General features: G+C 38.6%; 1 long non-coding RNA gene across 1 annotated transcript in view; it reads left to right on the forward strand.

Annotated features, from left to right (window-relative positions):
- The window catches only part of LOC113625491 (uncharacterized), a 102,093-nt gene extending 81,801 nt beyond the window's left edge, over positions 1–20,292 (forward strand). Inside the window, exon 3 of the long non-coding RNA XR_003434697.1 lies at positions 19,739–20,292. This is a non-coding gene — a long non-coding RNA (uncharacterized LOC113625491). The remainder of the gene's footprint in view (positions 1–19,738) is intronic.
- Positions 20,293–21,745: the final 1,453 nt, after the last annotated feature.

A 21,745-nucleotide genomic window follows, 5' to 3' on the forward strand; every position in this document is an offset into this window, starting at 1 on the left:
TCTAGGTCCTTGTTAAATGTTTCTTGCATTTTGTCTATTCTATTTCCAAGATTTTGGATCATCTTTACTATCATTATTCTGAATTCTTATTCAGGTAGACTGCCTTTTTCCTCCTCATTTGTTAGGTCTGGTGGGTTTTTATCTTGCTCCTTCATCTGCTGTGTGTTTTTCTGTCTTCTCATTTTGCTTATCTTACTGTGTTCGGGGTCTCCTCTTTGCAGGCTGCAGGTTTGTAGTTCCTGTTGTTTTTGGTGTCTGTCCCCAGTGGCTAAGGTTGGTTCAGTGGGTTGTGTAGGCTTCCTGGTGGAGGGGACTAGTGCCTGTGTTCTGGTGGATGAGGCTGGATCTTGTTTCTCTGGTGGGCAGGTCCACGTCTGGTGGTGTGTTTTGGGGTGTCTGTGGAATTATTATGATTTTATGCAGCCTCTCTGCTAACGGGTGGGGTTGTTTTCCTGTCTTGTTAGTTGTTTGGCATAGGGTGTCCAGCACTGTAGATTGCTGGTTGTTGAGTGAAGCTGGGTGCTGGTGTTGAGATGGAGATCTCTGGGACATTTTCGCCGTTTGATATTACGTGGAGTTGGGAGGTCTCTTGTGGACCAGTGTCCTGAAGTTGGCTCTCCCACCTCAGAAGCACAGCACTGACTCCTGGCTGCAGCACCAAGAGCCTTTCATACACACGGCTCCTCAATTTGGGATGATTCGTTGTCTATTCATGTATTCCACAGATGCAGGGTACATCAAGTTGATTGTGGAGCTTTAATCCTCTGCTTCTGAGGCTGCTGGGAGAGATTTCCCTTTCTCTTCTTTGTTCACACAGCTCCCAGGGACTCAGCTTTGGACTTGGCCAAGCCTCTGCATGTAGGTCGCCGGAGGGCGTCTGTTCTTCACTCAGACTGGACGGGGGTTAAAGGAGCCGCTGATTCGAGGGCTCTGGCTCACTCAGGGCGGGGGTAGGGAGCAGCACAGAGTGCGGGGTGAGCCTGCGGCGGCAGAGGCCAGCGTGACATTGCACCAGCATGAGGTGCACCGTGCATTCTGCTGGGGGAGTTGTCCCTGGATCACGGGACCCTGGCAGTGGCGGGCTGCATAGGCTCCCCGGAAGGGAGGTGTGGACAGTGACCTGTGCTCACACACAGGCTTCTTGGTGGCAGCAGCAGCAGCCTTAGCGTCTCATGCCTGTCTCTGGGGTCCGCGGTTTTAGCCGCGGCTCGTGCCCATCTCTGGAGCTCCTTTAAGCAGCGCTCTTAATCCCCTCTCCTCACGCACCAGGAAACGAAGAGGGAAGAAAAAGTCTGTTGCCTCTTCGGCAGGTCCAGACTCTTTCCCGGACTCCCTCCCGGCCAGCGTTGGTGCACTAATCCCCTGCAGGCTGTGTTCGTACCACCAAACCCGGTCCTCTCCCTCTGCTGGACCGAAGCCCAAGCCTCAGCTCCCAGCCCCGCCCGCCCAGGTGAATGAGCAGAGCAGCCTCTCAGGCTGGTGAGTGCTGGTCGGCACCGATCCTCTGTGCGGGAATCTCTCCGCTTTGCCCTCCGCATCCCTGTTGCTGTGCTCTCCTCCGCCACCTGCAGTCTCTGCCTGCAAAGGGGCTTCTAGAGTGTGGAAACCTTTCCGTCTTCATGGCTCCCTCCCACTGGTGCAGGTCCCTATCCTTTTGTCTCTGTTTATTCTTTTTTCTTTTGTCCTACCCAGGTACGTGGGGAGTTTCTTGCCTTTTGGGAGGTCTGAGGTCTTCTGTCAGTGTTCAGTAGGTGTTGTGTAGGAGTTGTTCCACGTGTAGATGTATATCTGTGGGGAGGAAGGTGATCTCCGTGACTTACTCTTCCGCCATCTTCCCTAATCCCCTCTGACATTTTCATTTCTTAAGTGATTATCTTTTCAAGATGAAAGACTTTTTCTTTTCATTAATTTACTGTGTATTGTGTTAAAAAAGAAAGAGAGTAGGACTCATTTTCAAGTTTTATATTTGAAATGGTAAGATCCTTTGTTCATGGGAAGAAATTAAATAATAGTTTTATCCTCAATTTATGGCTGGTCAATTACTTCACTCTCACCATGCTTACAGGCTGCCAAGATAACAATACATTGATACTACGATGTCTTAAACCTTTAGCTGACCTAGTAAAGAAAACAAATTTTATTTAGGAACTAGCTTTTTCAAGACAGTGAATAAAACTTTCTTGCAATTTACAAAAGCACGAACAGCAACATACACATTTTCAGCCTAGGTAGTAAAATATGCAAATTAATAATACAATGGTAATTCCCAGTGCAGATGGGAAAACATTGTTTTAACTTCTCTGATAATAATTTGACCTTAGATATCAGGATTTTTACTCCCAGCATTTCATTTTGATTAGAACTTAAGAATATAATACAATAAACTTTAAAAAGTTACCACAAGGACATTCATCACAGCGTGGCTTATAAAAGTACCACAATGGATATCTTCTCAAAATTCCATGGAATTGTTGGGAATTACTGAAAGAAGTTATAGCACCCCCATGTATTAAAATATTATAATGCCATTAAAATCACAGTCTGAAATTCCATTTATGAAATAAGTAAAGTGAGTGAGTTGAGACTCTCAGTATGTTTTGAGAAGTGACACACTTGAATGAATCCATGTACCCATTATACTACCTGTGATTATTTCTGGTTATTTGAATAATGGACAACTTTTTCTTTGAACCAGTTTGCATTTTTCTAATTAGTTTATAGGTAACAGACATTACAGATAATTAAAAATTATTTTTAAAAAATGGATCTAGGCAAGCCCATAATTTTCAGTAGATAGTATCCACACAGGACATAACATTTTGTCTCTGTGTTCAAATCTGAGGAAAGACAAGTTAAAAACAGTTATCAAAGCTGGGTACTCTGAATAACCTCTTCTACTACTTTGTCAAGTGGAGTATTTTTAGACATTTCAGACACATACACTGTGCACCGTTCACTTGCTCTCTGTCAGAGCCTTCTGTGTCCTGTAATTTTACACTCTAAAAATAGTGGTGAAATATTGATTTCCTCTCTAACTTCTGCCCAGCCTTTAGTTGGATGCCTGGTAAGGATTCCACTCTGAGAAGATCAGTACTTGACCCTGCACTTTATTCTTTAGTGAAGAAGCACATTGCATCTTCATACTCTCACCTCCGGCTGTCTATGTCTTTTTCTTGGCATTTGTGTTGTTATAGTACATTCAAAGGAGGATCATTATTTTACTTTAAACCCAGCCAATGATAAGGTATCCAAAGTGTGTACAGGTTTTCCAAGAAGGCAAACACCTATTCCCAACAAGGCAGTAGCTATATTGGTTATTTGTTTATTTATTCGTAAATAAATTGCCATGGATTAAACTCAGCAATGTATATAAATTTGTAACATTTCCTTGGAGTATTAGTTGTAATGAGCAACTAAATTATAATCTCTCTGAAAACAGAAAGATTTATTTTTTTTGGATTTATGTCAAAATAAGTATTTAGTACATAGCTAGTGAATCATAGAAGAGACTAAAAAGATCAATTGCAAACATAAGCATACGTTAGAATTTTGTATATGATTCATTCATTCACTTATTTTCCCAACAAATATTAAATTATTAGTAATTATTAATTTATTAAATAGTTTAGTGGAAGATATATATATATATATAATATATAATATAAAGTCAATACTTTCAATGAAAAAAATGATCAATGAATAAATGATGTTGGGACAATTTGAATAAATCAAACCCAATACCACTGTGGCAAGGAGGCATATACTTTCTGTAGGAGGCTCTGAAAAGTCATTTGGGTTTGGGTAACACAATTGAGGGTAAAATTGGTTCCTAATGGAATATGTTTTCAATTTCTTTATTTTAGTGAGTCTGTAGCCTTATTTAAGCAAAACTTGAATCAGTAACGGATGGGAAATTTAAGTTTCTAAGGATTTGTAATATAATATCACACAATATTATAGTGATGAATAAGTTTTTAAAGTGGTATAAATGTTAGTTTAATTTAGGTAGTCTTTCAAAGTACTAGAAGTATTTATATGAAAGTAATTGAAATTAAATACAAGTTGCAGAAAAGAGGAAATATACCAAACAGTGTAATGCTTATTTTTAAACCATTAAAATAATAGGAAATGTGGAAAAATAAGCATATTATTTGTAGAGTAAAATCAAGGAGTGTTAATAACTCATTCTTTTCTAAAGTAAATACCTTAAAGCTTTTTAGACTTTTATACAACTTTTTCAGAAAACAGACTTATGAAATATCTTTAAAAATGCAATGATACAGAATTTTATAACTTGTATATAACTAGTTTTTATGGAAAAAGAATATCATCCTTGCTCTATTTGTAGATACTTTATAAATTTTTATATAAATTATTTAGCAAAATATCTAAGCCTAAATATGTCTTCTACTGAACATCTTCTTAATAATAACAATCCAGATGGCAAAAGTGGGGTTTGTCTGGAGCATTTGCTGCTGTAATTGGAGGCCTGGGGTGTAGAAAACACAGGGTGGGAAGATGGCGGAAGAGTAAGACGCGGAGATCACCTTCCTCCCCACAGATACACCAGAAATACATCTACGCATGGAACAACTCCTACAGAACACCTACTGAAGGCTGGCAGAAGACCTCAGACCTCCCAAAAGGCAAGAAACCCCCACGTACCTGGGTAGGACAAAAGAAAAAAGAATAAACAGAGACAAAAGGATAGGGGCGGGACCTGCACCAGTGGGAGGGAGCTGTGAAGGAGGAAAGGTTTCCACACACGAGGAAGCCCCTCCGCGGGTGGAGACTGCAGGTGGTGGAGCGGGGAAGTTTGGAGCCGCGGAGGAGAGCGCAGTAACGGGTGCGGAGGGCAAAGCGGGGAGATTCCTGCACAGAGGATCAGGGCCGACCGGCATTCACCAGCCCGAGAGGCTTGTCTGCTCACCCGCCGGGGCGGGCGGGGCTGCGAGCTGAGGTTCGGGCTTTGGAGCACAGGGAGAGGACTGGGGTTAGCAGCGTGAACACAGCCTGAAGGGGTTAGTGCACCACGGCTGGCTGGGAGGGAGTCCGGGAAAAGGTCTGGAGCTGCCAAAGAGGCAAGAGACTCTTTGTTTCCTGGTGCGCGCGAGGAGAGGGGATTAAGAGCGCTGCTTAAAGGAGCTCCAGAGATGGGCGCGAGCCGCGGCTAAAAGCGCAGACCCCAGAGACGGGCATGAGATGCTAAAGCTTCTGCTGCTGCCACCACCAAGAAGCCTGTGTGCGAGCACAGGTCACTATCCACATCCCTCTTCTGGGGAGCCTGTGCAGCCCGCCACTGCCAGGTTCCCGGGATCCAGGGACAACTTCCCCGGGAGAACGCACAGCGAGCCTCCGGCTGGTGCAATGTCTCGCCAGCCACTGCCGCTGCAGGCTCACCCCGCACTCCGTGCCCCTCCCTCCCCCCGGCCTGAGTGAGCCAGAGCCCCTGAATCATTAGCTCCTTTAACCCCCGTCCTGTTTGAGCGAAAAACAGACGCCCTCCGGCAACCTACACACAGAGGCGGGGCCAAATCGAAAGCTGAGCCCCTGGGAGCTGTCAGAACAAAGAAGAGAAAGGGAAATCTCTCCCAGCAGCCTCGGAAGCAGCGGATTAAACCTCCACAATCAACTTGATGTACCCTGCATCTGTGGAATACATGAATAGACAACGAATCATCCCAAATTAAGGAAGTGGACTTTGAGAGCAAGATTTCTGGGTTTTTCCCCTTTTCCTCTTTTTGTGAGTGTGTATGTGTATGCTTCTGTGTGAGATTTTGTCTGTATAGCTTTGCTTTCACCATTTGTCCTAGGGTTCTATCCGTTTTTTTCTTTTTTTCCTTAATAATTAATTTTAATAACTTTTTAATTTTACTTTATCTTCTTCTTTTCTTTCTTTCTTTCCTTCCTTCCTTCCTTTAAACAGATCATCCCAAATTGAGGAGGTGGACTTTGAGAGCAAGATTTATGATTTTTCCCCTTTTCCTCTTTTTGTGAGTGTGTATGTGTATGCTTCTGTATGAGATTTTGTCTGTATAGCTCTGCTTCCACCATTTGTCCTAAGGTCCTATCCATCCATTTTTTTTCTTAGTATTTTTAATTTAATTACTTTATTTTATTTTACTTTAATTTATTTTATCTTCTTTCTTTCTTTCTTTTTTCCTTCCTTCCGTCCTTCCTCCCACTGTCCCTCCCTCCCTCCTTTCTTTCTTTCCTTCTTTTCTTGTTTCTTTCTTCCTTCCTTCCCTCCTTTCTTTCTTTCTTTCTTCCTACTTCTACTAATTATTTCTATTTTTTCTCCCTTTTATTCTGAGCCGTGTGGATGAAAGGCTCTTGGTGCTGCAGCCAGGAGTCAGTGCTGTGCCTCTGAGGTGGGAGAGCCAACTTCAGGACACTGGTCCACAAGAGACCTCCCAGCTCGACATAATATCAAACAGTGAAAATCTCCCAGAGATCTCCATCTCAACGCCAGCACCCAGCTTCACTCAACGACCAGCAAGCTACAGTGCTGGACACCCTATGCCAAACAACTAGCAAAACAGGAACACAACCCCACCCATTATCAGAGAGGCTGCCTAAGATCATAATAATTCCACAGACACCCCAAAACACACCACCAGACGTGGACCTGCCCACCAGAAAGACAAGATCCAGCCTCATCCACCAGAACACAGGCACTAGTCCCCTCCACCAGGAAGCCTACACAACCCACTGAACCAAGCTTAGCCACTGGGGGCAGATGCCAAAAACAACAGGAACTACAAACCTGCAGCCTGCAAAAAGGAGACCCCAAACACAGTAAGCTAAGCAAAGTGAGAAGACAGAAAAACACACAGCAGATGAAGGAGCAAGATAAAAACCCACCAGATATAACAAATGAAGAGGAAATAGGCAGTCTGCCTGAAAAAGAATTCAGAATAATGATAGTAAAGATGATCCAAAATCTTGGAAATAGAATAGACAAAATGCAAGAAACATTTAACAAGGACCTAGAAGAACTAAAGATGAAACAAACAACAATGAACAACCCAATAAATGAAATTAAAAATACTCTAGATGGGATCAATAGAAGAATAACTGAGGCAGAAGAACAGATAAGTGGCCTGGAAGATAAAATAGTGGAAATAACTACTGCAGAGCAGAATAAAGAAAAAAGAATGAAAAGAACTGAGGACAGTGTCAGAGACCTCTGGGACAACATTAAACGCACCAACATTCAAATTACAGGGGTTCCAGAAGAAGAAGAGAAAAAGAAAGGGACTGAGAAAATATTTGAAGAGATTATAGATGAAAACTTCCCTAATATGGGAAAGGAAATAGTAATCAAGTCCAGGAAGCACAGAGAGTCCCGTACAGGATAAATCCAAGGAGAAACATGCCAAGACACATATTAATCAAACTGTCAAAAATTAAATACAAAGAAATCATATTAAAAGCAGCAAGGGAAAAACAACAAATAACACACAAGGGAATCCCTATGAGGTTAACAGCTGATCTTTCAGCAGAAACTCTGCAAGCCAGAAGGGAGTGGCAGGACATATTTAAAGTGATGAAGGAGAAAAACCTGCAACCAAGATTACTCTACCCAGCAAGGATCTCATTCAGAATTGATGGAGAAATTAAAACCTTTACAGAAAAGCAAAAGCTGAGAGAGTTCAGCACCACCAAACCAGCTTTACAACAAATGCTAAAGGAACTTCTCTAGGCAGGAAACACAAGAGAAGGAAAAGACCTACAATAACGAAACCGAAACAATTAAGAAAATGGGAATAGGAACATACATATCGATAATTACCTTAAATGTAAATGGACTAAATGCTCCCACCAAAAGACACAGATTGGCTGAATGGATACAAAAACAAGACCCATATATATGCTGTCTACAAGAGACCCACTTCAGACCTAGAGACACATACAGACTGAAAGTAAGGGGATGGAAAAAGATATTCAATGCAAATGGAAACCAAAAGAAAGCTGGAGTAGCAATTCTCATATCAGACAAAATAGACTTTATAATAAAGAGTATTAGAAGAGACAAAAAAGGACTCTACGTAATGATCAAGGGATCGATCCAAGAAGATATAACAATTGTAAATATTTATGCACCCAACATAGGAGCACCTCAATACATAAGGCAAATACTAACAGCCATAAAAGGGGAAATCGACAGTAACACATTCATAATAGGGGACTTTAACACCCCACTCTCACCAATGGACAGCTCATCCAAAATGAAAATAAGTAAGGAAACACAAGCTTTAAATGATACATTAAACAAGATGGACTTAATTGATATTTATAGGACATTCCATCCAAAAACAACAGAATACACATTTTTCTCAAGTGCTCATGGAACCTTCTCCAGGATAGATCATAGCTTGGGTCACAAATCAAGCCTTGGTAAATTTAAGAAAATTGAAATTGTATCAAGTATCTTTTCCAACCACAACGCTATGAGACTAGATATCAATTACAGGAAAAGATCTGTAAAAAATACAAACACACGGAGGCTAAACAATACACTACATAAAAACGAAGTGATCACTGAAGAAATCAAAGAGGAAATAAAAAAATACCTAGAAACAAAAGACAGTGGAGAGACGAAAACCCAAAACGTATGGTATGCAGCAAAAGAAGTTCTAAGAGGGTAGTTTATAGCAATACAAGCCTACCTTAAGAAACAGGAAACATCTCGAATAAACAACCTAACCTTGCACCTAAAGCAATGAGAGAAACAAGAACAAACAACCCCAAAGTTAGCAGAAGGAAAGAAATCATAAAAATTAGATCAGAAATAAATGAAAAAGAAATGAAGGAAATGATAGCAAAGATCAATAAAACTAAAAGCTGGTTCTTTGAGAAGATAAACAAAATTGATAAACCATTAGTCACACTCATCAAGAAAAAAAGAGAGAAGACTCAAATCAATAGAATTAGAAATGAAAAAGGAGAAGTAACAACTGACACTGCAGAAATGCAGAAGATCATGAGAGATTACTACAAGCAACTCTATGCCAATAAAGTGGACAACCTGGAAGAAATGGACAAATTCTTAGAAGTGCACAACCTGCCAAGACTGAATCAGAAAGAAATAGAATATATGAACAGACCAACCACAAGCACTGAAATTGAAACTGATTAAAAATCTTCCAACAAACAAAAGCTCAGGACCAGGTGGCTTCACAGGCGAATTCTGTCAAACATTTAGAGAAGAGCTAACATCTATCCTTCTCAAACTCTTCCAAATTATAGCAGAGGGAGGAACACTCCCAAACTCATTCTATGAGGCCACCATCACCTTGATACCAAAACCAGACAAGAATGTCACAAAGAAAACTACAGGCCAATATCACTGATGAACATAGATGCAAAAATCCTCAACAAAATACTAGCAAACAGAATCCAGCAGCACATTAAAAGGATCATACACCATGATCAAGTGGGGTTTATCCCAGGAATGCAAGGATTCTTCAATATACTCAAATCAATCAATGTGATAAACCATATTAACAAATTGAAGCAGAAAAACCATATGATCATCTCAATAGATGCAGAGAAAGCTTTTGACAAAATTCAACACCCATTTATGATAAAAACCCTGCAGAAAGTAGGCATAGAGGGAACTTTCCTCAACATAATAAAGGCCATACATGACAAACCCACCCAACATCATCCTCAATGGTGAAAAACTGAAAGCATTTCCACTAAGATCAGGAACAAGACAAGGTTGTCCACTCTCACCACTGTTATTCAACATAATATTGGAATTTTTAGCCATAGCAATCAGAGAAGAAAAGGAAATAAAAGGAATACAAATCAGAAAAGAAGAAGTAAAGCTGTCACTGTTTGCAGATGACATGATACTATACATAGAGAAGCCTAACGATGCTACCAGAAAACTACTAGAGCTAATGTATTAATTTGGTAAAGTAGCAGGATACAAAATTAATGCACAGGAATCTCTGGCATTCCTATACACTAATGATTAAAAATCTGAAAGTGAAATCAAGGAAACACTCCCATTTACCACTGCAACAAAAAGAATAAAATATCTAGGAATAAACCTCCCTAAGGAGACAAAAGACCTGTATGCAGAAAATTATAAGACACTGATGAAAGAAATTAAAGATGATACAAATAGATGGAAAGATATACCATGTTCTTGGAATGGAAGAATCAACATTGTGAAAATGACTCTACTACCCAAAGCAATCCACAGATTCAGTGCAATCCCTATCAAACTACCACTGGCATTTTTCACAGAACTAGAACAAAAAATTTCACAATTTGTGTGGAAACACAAAAGACCCCGAATAGGCAAAGCAATCTTGAGAATGAAAAACGGAGTTGGAGGAATCAGTCTCCCTGACTTCACACTATACTACCAAGCTACAGTAATCAAGACAGTATAGTACTGGCACAAAAACAGAAAGATAGATCAATGGAACAGGATAGAAAGCCCAGAGATAAACCCACACACATATGGTCACCTTATCTTTGATAAAGTAGGCAGGAATGTACAGTGGAGAAAGGACAGCCTCTTCAATAAGTGGTGCTGGGAAAACTGGACAGGTACATGTAAAAGTATGAGATTAGATCACTCCCTAACGCCATACACAAAAATAAGCTCAAAATGGATTAAAGACCTAAATGTAAGGCCAGAAACTATCAAACTGTTAGAGGAAAACATAGGCAGCACACTCTATGACATAAATCACAGCAAGATCCTTTTTGACCCACCTCCTAGAGAAATGGAAATAAAAACAAAAATAAACAAGTGGGACCTAATGAAACTTCAAAGCTTTTCACATCAAAGGAAACCATAAACAATACCAAAAGACAGCCCTCAGAATGGGAGAAGATATTTGCAAATGAAGCAACTGACAAAGGTTTAATTTCCAAAATTTACAAGCAGCTCATGCAGCTCAATAACAAAAAAACAAACAACCCAATCCAAAAATGGGCAGAAGACATAAATAGACATTTCTCCAAAGAAGATATACAGACTGCCAACAAACACATGAAAGAATGCTCAACATCATTAATCATTAGAGAAATGCAAATCAAAACTACAATGAGATATCATCTCACACCAGTCAGAATGGCCATCATCAAAAAACTAGAAACAATAAGTGCTGGAGAGGGTGTGGAGAAAAGGGAACACTCTTTCACTGCTGGTGGGAATGTGAATTGGGACATCCCCTATGGAGGACAGTATGCAGGTTCCTTAAAAAACTACAAATAGAACTACCATATGAAACAGCAATCCCACTACTGGGCATATACCCTGAGAAAACCATAATTCAAAAAGAGTCATGTACCAAAATGTTCACTGCAGTTCTATTTACAATAGCCCGGAGATGGAAACAACCTAAGTGGCCACCGTCGGATGAATGGATAGAGAAGAAATGGCACATATATACAATGGAATATTACTCAGCCATAAAAAGAAACGAAATTGAGCTATTTGTAATGAGGTGGGTAGACCTAGAGTCTGTCATACAGAGTGAAGTAAGTCAGAAAGAGAAAGACAAATACCATATGCTAACATATATATGGAATTTAAGGGGAAAAAAAGTCATGAAGCACCTAGGGGTAAGAAAGGAATAAAGACACAGACCTACTAGAGAACGGACTTGAGCATATGGGGAGGGGGATGGGTGAGGTCTGACAAAGCGAGAGAGAGGCATGGACATATATACACTACCAAACATAAGGTGGATAGCTAGTGGGAAGCAGCCGCATAGCACAGGGAGATCAGCTCGGTGCTTTGTGACCGCCTGGAGTGGTGGGATAGGGAGGGTGGCAGGGAGGAAGATGGAAGAGGGAAGAGATATGGGAACGTATGTATATGTATAAGTGATTCACTTTGTTATAAAGCAGAAACTAACACACCATTGTAAAGCAATTATACCTCAATAAAGATGTTAAAAAAAGAAACCACAGGGTGATGGGAGAGACCGCAGACAAGTTTGAGAGCCCTGGCCTGGCTGCCCTGAGGCTGGTATCCCAATAAATTAGCTCTTCAAAGGGTTATTCCTAAAACTTAGGACCTGTTCGGAAGGGGAGAGGCAGCACGTCCAAAGGAGGGCCTCTGGAGTGTGGAGTTCCAGAGTTTGGAGGCAGCAAACTCATCAACATCCGCTCATTTGTTCTGATGTCTCGGAGTAAAGCATTTGCTCTTGTGCACATGAGGAAAGTCTGAAGGGAATTGTGCCTTTACGAATTGTGGCCAAATCAGTTCATACCTATCAGTGCCAATAAATTATGTCCGTGAACGTCTGGTTCTTCAAAACAGAGCCGTTTGGCTGACAGGGTCTTTGTGCTCTGACCAGGTGTCAGACCTGAGCCTCTGAAGTGGGAGAACTGAATTCAGGGCATTGGACCACCAGAGGCCTCCTGGCCTCACGTAATATCAATTGACAAGAGTTCTCCCAGAGATCTCCATCTCAACACTAAGACCCACCTCCACTAAATGACCAGCAAGCTCCAGTGCTAGACACCCCATGCCAAACAAATAGCAAGACAGGAACCCCACCCATTAGCAGAGAGGCTGCCTAAAATCATACTAAGTTCACAGACACACCAAAACACACCACCGGACATGGTCCTGCCTACCAGAAAGACAAGATCCAGCCTCATTCACCAGAACACAGGCACCAGTCCCCTCCACCAGGGAGCCTACACAACCCACTGAACCAACCTTATCCATTGGGGGCAGACACCAAAAACAACAGGAACTACAAACTTGCAGCCAGTGAAAAGCAGACCCCAAACACAGTAAGTTAAGCAAAATGAGAAGACAGAGAAATATGTAGCAGAAAAGGAGCAAGATAATAACCCACCAGACCAAACAAATGAAGAGGAAACAGGCAGTCTATCTGAAAAAGAATTCAGAGTAATGATAGTGAAGATGATGCAAAATCTTGGAAACAGAATGGAGAAAATACAAGAAACGTTTAACAAGCACCTAGAAAAACTAAAGAGCAAACAAACAATGGAGAACAGCAATAAATGAAATTTAAAATTCTCTAGAAGGAATCAACAGCAGAATAACTGAGGCAGAAGAACAGACAGGTGACCTGGAAGATAAAATAGTGGAAATAACTACCGCAGCAGAATAAAGTTAAAAGAATGAAAAGAATTGAGGACAGTTTCAGAGACCTCTGGGACAACATTAAATGCACCAATATTTGAATTATAGGTGTCCCAGAAGAAGAAGGGAAAAAGAAAGGGACTGAGAAAATATTTGAAGAGATTATAGTTGAAACTTCCCTAATATGGGAAAGGAAATAGTCAATCAAGTCCAGGAAACGCAGCGAGTCCCATACAGGATAAATCCAAGGAGAAACATGCCAAGACACATATTAATCAAACTATCAAAAATTAAATACAAAGAAAAAATATTAAAGCAGCAAGGGAAAAGCAACAAATAACACACAAGGGAATCCCCATAAGGTTAACAGCTGATCCTTCAGCAGAAACTCTGCAAGCCAGAAGAGAGTGGCAGGACACATTTCAAGTGATGAAAGGAAAAAACCTACAACCAAGATTACCCAGCGAAGATCTCATTTAGATTTGATGGAAAAGTTAAAACCTTTAAAGACAAGCAAGAGCTAAGGGAATTCAGAACCATAAAACCAGCTTTACAACAAATGCTAAAGGAACTTCTCTAGGTAGGAAACACAAGAGAAGGAAAAGACCTACAATAACAAACCCAAAACAATTAAGAAAACCAAAACAATTAAGAAAGTACATATCAATGACTACCTTAAATGTAGATGGATTAAATGCTCCAACCAAAAGACATAGACTGGCTGAATGGATACAAAAACAAGACCATGTATATGCTGTCTACAAGAGACCCTCTTCAGACCAAGGGACACATACAGACTGAAAGTGAGGGGATGGAAAAAGATATTCCATGCAAATGGAAATCAAAAGAAAGCTGGAGTAGCAATTCTCAGAGAAAATGGACTTTAAAATAAAGACTATTACAAGAGACAAAGAAGGACACTACATAATGATCAAGGGATCAATCCAAGAGGAAGATATAACAATTATAAATATTTATGCACCCAACATAGGAGCACCTCAGTACATAAGGCAAACGCTAATAGCCATAAAAGGGGAAATCGACAGAAACACAATAATAGTAGGGGACTTTAACACCCCACTTTAACCAATGGACAGATCAATCAAAATGAAATAAGTAAGTAAATACAAGCTTTAAATGACACATTAAACACGATGAACCTAACTGATATTTATAGGACATTCCATCCAAAAACAAGATAATACACTTTCTTCTCAAGTGCTCATGGGATATTCTCCAGGATAGATCATATGTTGGGTCACAAATCAAGCCTTGGTAAATTTAAGAAAACTGAAATCGTATCAAGTATCTTTTCCAGCCACAACGCTATGAGACTAGATATCAATTACAGGGAAAAAACTGTAAAAAATGCAAACACATGGATGCTAAACAATACACTACTAAATAACGAAGAGATCACTGAAGAAATCAAAGAGGAAATCAAAAGATACCTAGAAACAAAATGACAATGAAAACATGACAACCCAAAACATATGGGATGCAGCAAAAGCAGTTCTAAGAGGGAAATTTATAGCAATACAGTCCTACCTCAAGAAATAAGAAAAATCTCATATAAACAACCTAACATTACACATAGAGCAATTAGAGAAAGAAGAACAAAAGCCCCCCAAATTTAGCAGAAGACCTCATAAAGATCAGATCAGAAATAAAAAGAAATGAAGAAAACGATAGTAAAGATCAATAAAACTAAAAGCTGGTTCTTTGAGAAGATAAAAAATATTGATAAACCATTAGCCAGACTCATCAAGAGAAAAAGGAAGACTCAAGTCAACAGAATTAGAAATGAAAAAGGAAAAGTAACAACTAACACTGCAGAAATACAAAGGATCATGAGCAACTACAGGCCAATAAAATGGACAGCTGCAAGAAATGGACAAATTCTTAGAAAAGCACAACCTTCCAAGACTGAACCAGGAAGAAATAGAAAATATAAACAGAACTACCACAAGCACTTAAATTGAAACTGTGCTTTAAAATCTTCCAACAAACAAAAGCCCAGGATAAGATGGCTTTACAGGCAAATTCTATGAAACATTTAGAGAAGAGCTAACACCTATCCTTCCCAAACTCTTCCAAAATATAGCAGAGGAGGAACACTCCCAAACTCATTCTACAAGGCCACCATCACCCTGATACCAAAACAAGGCAAAGATGTCACAAAAAAAGAAAACTGCTGGCCAATATCACTGATGAACCGAGATGCGAAAATCCTCAACAAAATACTAGCAAACAGAATCCAGCAGCATATTAAAAGGATCATACACCATGATCAATTGGGGTCTATCCCAGGAATGCAAGGATTCTTCAATATACCTAAATCAGTGTGATATACCATATTAAAAAACTAACTGATAAAATCCATATGATCATCTCAATAAATGCACAAAAAGCTTTCAATAAAATTCAACACCCATTTATGATAAAAACCCTCCAGAAAATAGGCATAGAGAGAACTGACCTCAACATAATAAAGGTTGTATATGACAAACCCACAGCTAACATCATTCTCAATTGTAACAAACTGAAACCATTTCCACTAATATCAGGAACAAGATAAGGTTATCCACTCACCACTATTATTCAACATAGTTTTGGAATTTTTAGCAACAGCAATAAGAGAAGAAAAAGAAATAAAAGGAATCCAAATTGGAAAAGAAGAAGTAAAGCTGTCACTGTTTGCAGATGACATGATAGTATACATAGAGAATCCTAAAGATGCTACCAGAAAACTACTAGAGCTAATCAATGAATTTGGTAAAGTAGCAGGATACAAAAATTAATGCACAGAAATCTCTTGCATTCCTATACACTAATGATGAAAAATCTGAAACAGAAATTAAGGAAACACTCCCATATACCATTGCAACAAAAAGTATAAAATACCTAGGAATAAACCTACCTAAGGAGACAAAAGACCTGTATGCAGAAAACTATGACACTCATGAAAGAAATTAAAGATGATACAATCAGATGGAGGGATGTACCATGTTCTTGGATTGGAAGAATCAACATTGTGAAAATGACTCTACTACCCAAAGCAATCTACAGATTCAATGCAATCCCTATCACACTACCAGTGGCATTTTTCACAGAACTAGAACAAAAAACTTCACAATTTGCCTGGAAACACAAAAGACCCATAATAGCCAAATCAATCTTAAGAAAGAAAAACGGAGCTGGAGGAATCAGGCTCCCTGACTTCAGACTATACTACAAAGCTACAGTAATCAAGACAGTACAGTACTGGCACAAAAACAGAAATATAGATCAATGGAACAGGATAGAAAGCCCAGAGATAAACCCACACACATATGGTCACCTTATCTTTGATAAAGGAGGCAAGAATATACAATGGAGAAAAGACAGCTTCTTCAATAAGTGGTGTTGTGATAACTGGACAGCTACATTTAAAAGAATGAAATTAGAACACTCCCTAACACCATACACAAAAATAAACTCAAAATGGATTAAAGACCTAAATGTAAGGCCAGACACTATCAAACTCTTAGAGGAAAACATAGGTAGAACCCTGTATGACATAAATCACAGCAAGATCTGTTTTGACCCACCTCCTAGAGAAATGGAAATAAGAACAAAAATAAACAAATGGGACCTAATTAAACTTAAAAGCTTTTGCACAACAAAGGAAGCCATAAACAAGCTGAAAAGACAACTCTCAGAATGGGAGAAAATATTTGCAAATGAAGCAACTGACTCTCCAAAATATACAAGCAACTCATGCAGCTCAATAACAAGAAAACAAACAACCCAATCCAAAAATGGGCAGAAGACCTAAATAGACTTTTTTCCAAAGAAGATATACAGATTGCCCACAAACACATGAAAGGATGCTCAACATCACTAATCATTAGAGAAATGCAAATCAAAACTACAATGAGGTATTACCTCACTCCAGTCAGTATAGCTATCATCAAAAAATCTACAAACAATAAATGCTGCAGAGGGTGTGGAGAAAAGGGAACAGTCTTGCACTGTTGGTGGGTAAGTAAACTGATATCGCCACTATGGAGAACAGTATGCAGGTTCCTTAAAAAACTAAAAATAGAACTACCATACGACCCAGCAAGCCCACTACTGGGCATATACCCTGAGAAAACCATAATTCAAAAAGAGTCAGGTACCACAACGTTCATTGCAGCACTATTTATAATAGCCAAGACATGGAAGCAACCTAAATGTCCATCGACAGATGAATGGATAAAGAAGATGTGGCACATATATATTACTGTGGAATATTATTCAGCCATAAAAAGAAACAAAATTGAGTTATTTGTAGCGAGGTGGATGGATCTAGAGTCTGTCCTACAGAGTGAAGTAAGTCAGAAAGAGAAAAACAAGTACCGTATGCTAACACATATATATGGAATCTAAGAAAACAAAATGGTTCCGATGAACCTGGAGACAGGACAGGAATAAAGACGCAGACCTACTAGAGAATGGACTTGAGGACAGGCGGGGCGGGAAGGGTAAGCTGGGATGAAGTGAGAGAGTGGCATGGACATACATACATTACCAAACGTAAAATAGCTAGCTAGTGGGAAGCAGCCGCATAGCACAGGGAGATCAGCTCGGTGCTTTGTGACCACCTAGACGGGTGGGATAGGGAGTGTGGGAGGGAGATGAAGAGCGAGGAGATATGAGGATATATGTATACGTATAGCTGATTCACTCCGTTATACAGCAGTAACTAACACAACAATGTAAACAATTATACTCCAACAAAGATGTTACAAAATAATATTAATAATAACAATCCACCCAAGGCCTGCAGTGACTGCTATGGCTATGGCAATAATTTTTGCTTTTTTGAGGGGAAGAGGATACCCATTATCAGAATTAGGAAGTTCTATTATATTACTGTACTGCAAAACAACAACAACAATTTTATGAATCAATTTTGAATTTTGCCAGATACTTTTTTCTTCATCTGTTGTGATAATATTATTTTTCTTTTTTTTCCTGTTAATATAGTTAATTGCATTGATTGATTTTCAAATATTAAACCAAATTTCCATTCATAAAATAAACGCTACTGTGTCTCACAGCATCAGTGCTTTCCATTCTGACAGATTCAGTTTACTATAATCTTGGACAGGATTTTTGCTTCTACAATCATGGAAGAGTTTGGCATGTAATTTTCTATTACAAAATCCATGTCATGTTTTGGTATGGGAGGAGGGTTTGATTTGATAAAACATGTTGATATCTTTTTGGAAGGAGATTTTCATGAGAAGATTTCTAATTACAAATATATTGAAAAAATATATTTTTTCTTACGTTAGTTTTAAAATTTGTGTTTTTGAGAAATTTGTACATTTTATATTTTTCACACCTATTGGCCTGAATTTGTTTGCAATAAACTTCTGTTATCTTTTAAATTTCTATAGGATTTGTATTGTGTCCCTTTTATTTCCATTGTTGACAGTGAGTACTCTCTCCTTTTTCATAATTGGTATTAGTAGGAGTTTATCAATTGTATTAATCATTTTAAAACACCAACTTTTGGCTTTGCTGATTTTTTCTGTTATATTTTTCTATTATTTTAAATTTTGTTCTAAGCAGTATTTTATCTATATTCCAAATCTTTTAATGTATTTTATTTTCATTACTATTAAAGTTAAAAATATTTTCTAATTTTCATTTTGGGTTATTTAGAAATGTTACTTAATTACCAAATATTTGAACTTTTTAAAGTTATTTTATTATTGGTTTTATTATTGATTTTTTTTACTTGTGCTGTTCAAATCCATATTTTTCTGTTTTTGTGTGTGTGTACATGTGGTGTGTTCTATCAGCCTAAGAGACATATGTTAAAATTTCTAAGTACATATGTAGATGTATTAATACAGTCTCTGTCCATCTTTTGCTTCATTTATTTTTAGCCCATGTGATTAAATTTATACAAATTTAGAGTTGTGACATCTGCCTGCTGAATTAACTGTTTTAACATTATGAAATATTCTTTTTAAAGTATAAGTTTTATGTAGAAAGCCTGTTTACATTCTGAAGTCCCATTGCTGAAACATAATTACAGCTCCTTACATAATTATAGATTCTTATGTGGTGTATTGGCTCTGGTTTCACCACATTATAGATGATATGTGTAGCACAGAGCAGAGTACACAATGGATTTTAAATAAAATAATCTCATTTTTTTCTTCAAATCATGGGATTTCTTTGTGCCTATATATCATGTTTGATATGGGCCAATATTGTTGAAAAATCTGGGAAAGACCTTGATACCCTAGGTTTGGTAATAATGGAAGGTTTATTTTTATTCTAAGGTAAAAGTGGATATAGATAATTAGAGCCTTTAAGGGAAAACAGGTGATAAGCCCCAACCTTTCTCTGTGCCATTAACAATGGCATTCGGTGATGCTGTTAACTTAATGGATAATGGCGGAAGCAGAGTAAGGATCTGGGGCTGGCAGAAGAAGTGGAATTGCTGAATCAAGGATTTGCTTAAGAAGTCAGGAGCAAACTGTAGAATACAGATTCTTGGGAAGTTCTGGGACAGGATTGCTCCCTTTCCCTCTAAAACTTACTCGGTTCAATTTAGCAGTCTTCTACTTGACACTAACCATATTCTAATATTTCTAGGTGTTGAAGTTCAAAGACAAATAAGACGCAGTTGCAGTTCTTGAGATATCTGTCATCTGATGGATGAAAGAAACACAAACAAATGTTTTGAAGTGAAATAAAAGAGAATGTGAAGTCAGACCATTGCCAGACACAAAGGAATACCTGTGACAGTGCCAACTTGTAATGCAGCCACTAACACGAAGGGAGAGGTGGGCATAAGACAGGGAGTAAATGGAGGGGTGAATAGTAAGAGCTAATTAAATGCTTGTTTACTGGATCTTGAAATTATTGGAGATTTTTGTCAAATGTTTAATTTTCATATGCAATCTAGAATATTAGTACAATTTTGCATATTACATTTAGAGAGTAACATGTTTGTATAATAACATTAAAAATTTTTCTAATTTTTCTGTATATTATATGCACTAAAACTTTGTAAAATATATTAACTCCTCTTCCAAAAATCAATAATCTATCATCTTGTAGAAGGCACTTGTTTGCTCAAAGTTACATGTAAATAAAATTCTATGACCATTTTTTTTAATTTTAATTTTTATTTTTTTTGCGGTACGCGGGCCTCTCACTGTTGTGGCCTCTCCCGTTGCGGAGCACAGGCTCCGGATGCGCAGGCTCAGCAGCCACGGCTCACGGGCCCAGCCGCTCCGCGGCACGTGGCATCTTCCCGGACCGGGGCATGAACCCGCGTCCCCTGCATCGGCAGGTGGACTGTCAACCACTGCGTCACCACAGAAGCCCTCTATGACCTTTCTTTCCTTGTAGGTGATATTTTGATGAGAGAAGGTGCATAGCAAGAGACCTCCTATTTATATGAAGGAAACTACAGCTTTTAGATTTCTAATGCTAGTGGAGGAGAATTTGACTGAGCTAAACATGTTGAAAATTCAGCCTTGACAGCTGGAAAAGATAAATGAAATCCAGTTTTTCTGCCTGGGTCATTATTTAAGTTCCTGCTTGGGATTAGGATAGGACTTGAAGGCATCACCTTCTGTAGATCATCTGCCTTGCTCCTAGATGCTTCCATTCATACTGGGTACATTTGCCCCAGCAGAGATGATTTATAGGGGATGATATTCCTTGTATATGGTAAATGTCACTAAATTATACCAGGAAATTTGAAAAGCAATTAATTTAGAAAAAAATTAAGTATATGAATAATTTTAAAAATCCTAGAAGTTAATAATAGTTCAGTTCCATCTGGAATGTTACAAAATTGAAAGCCCTAGATATAACTTCTTGAGCAACTGCTCAGAAATCTGACTTTTAAAAATTGCCAAAGAGCAAAGAAGTGGAATGGGAATCATATGATGATGCATATGACAAAAGAATAAGAAGTTATGTAATTTTTTTCCTCTGGATTGATTGTCTTAGAGGTTGGAGTCTTGGTTTCCTATGTAAAGGTATGCAACTCATTTTTGATGCCTAAATACTAAGTGAATAACTCAATTATAATCTATCATCAAATTAAACATGAAAATAGACTTTTTATTTCAACTTAATAAAAATATTTTATATTAATTGAACATGTACCTACTATGTGCAAGGCACTGAGTGAAATAAACACGTCAGGAATGCAGGATCTGCTCTCAAGGAATTTTAATCTAGTAGAAGAAAGAAAGCAGACACTCAGGAAAGGATGGAGCACATTCCAAATAGTAAATTACAGACTTTCAGTGAGTAATAAAATCATGCTAAGGCACTCAGAAAGCAGAGTATTTCCAGCTCTGTTAGTCCAGAGACTTTTAATGGAGGTCATGAAGGCAATTATATTTGAACTGCCTCTTGAAGAATGAGTAAGATTTGAATAGATGTAAATGAGTGGGAAACTTTTCCACAGAGGAGTATTAGTAAACATGTAAATAGGAAAACACAATTGAGCTGACTTGGTAGGCTACAGATGACAAATTCATGGAAGACAGTTATGAGAAAAACTGTTAAGGGAGGTTGGGACCCTGTTTGTAATGGGCATTGAAACCTGTGCCAGGAATGTAGACTCTAATAACCATC

The sequence above is a fragment of the Aethalodelphis obliquidens genome, unplaced genomic scaffold (assembly GCF_003676395.1).
Source record: "Aethalodelphis obliquidens isolate GAN/ISIS:26980383/991018 unplaced genomic scaffold, ASM367639v1 scaffold15, whole genome shotgun sequence".
Lineage (NCBI taxonomy): Eukaryota > Metazoa > Chordata > Mammalia > Artiodactyla > Delphinidae > Aethalodelphis > Aethalodelphis obliquidens.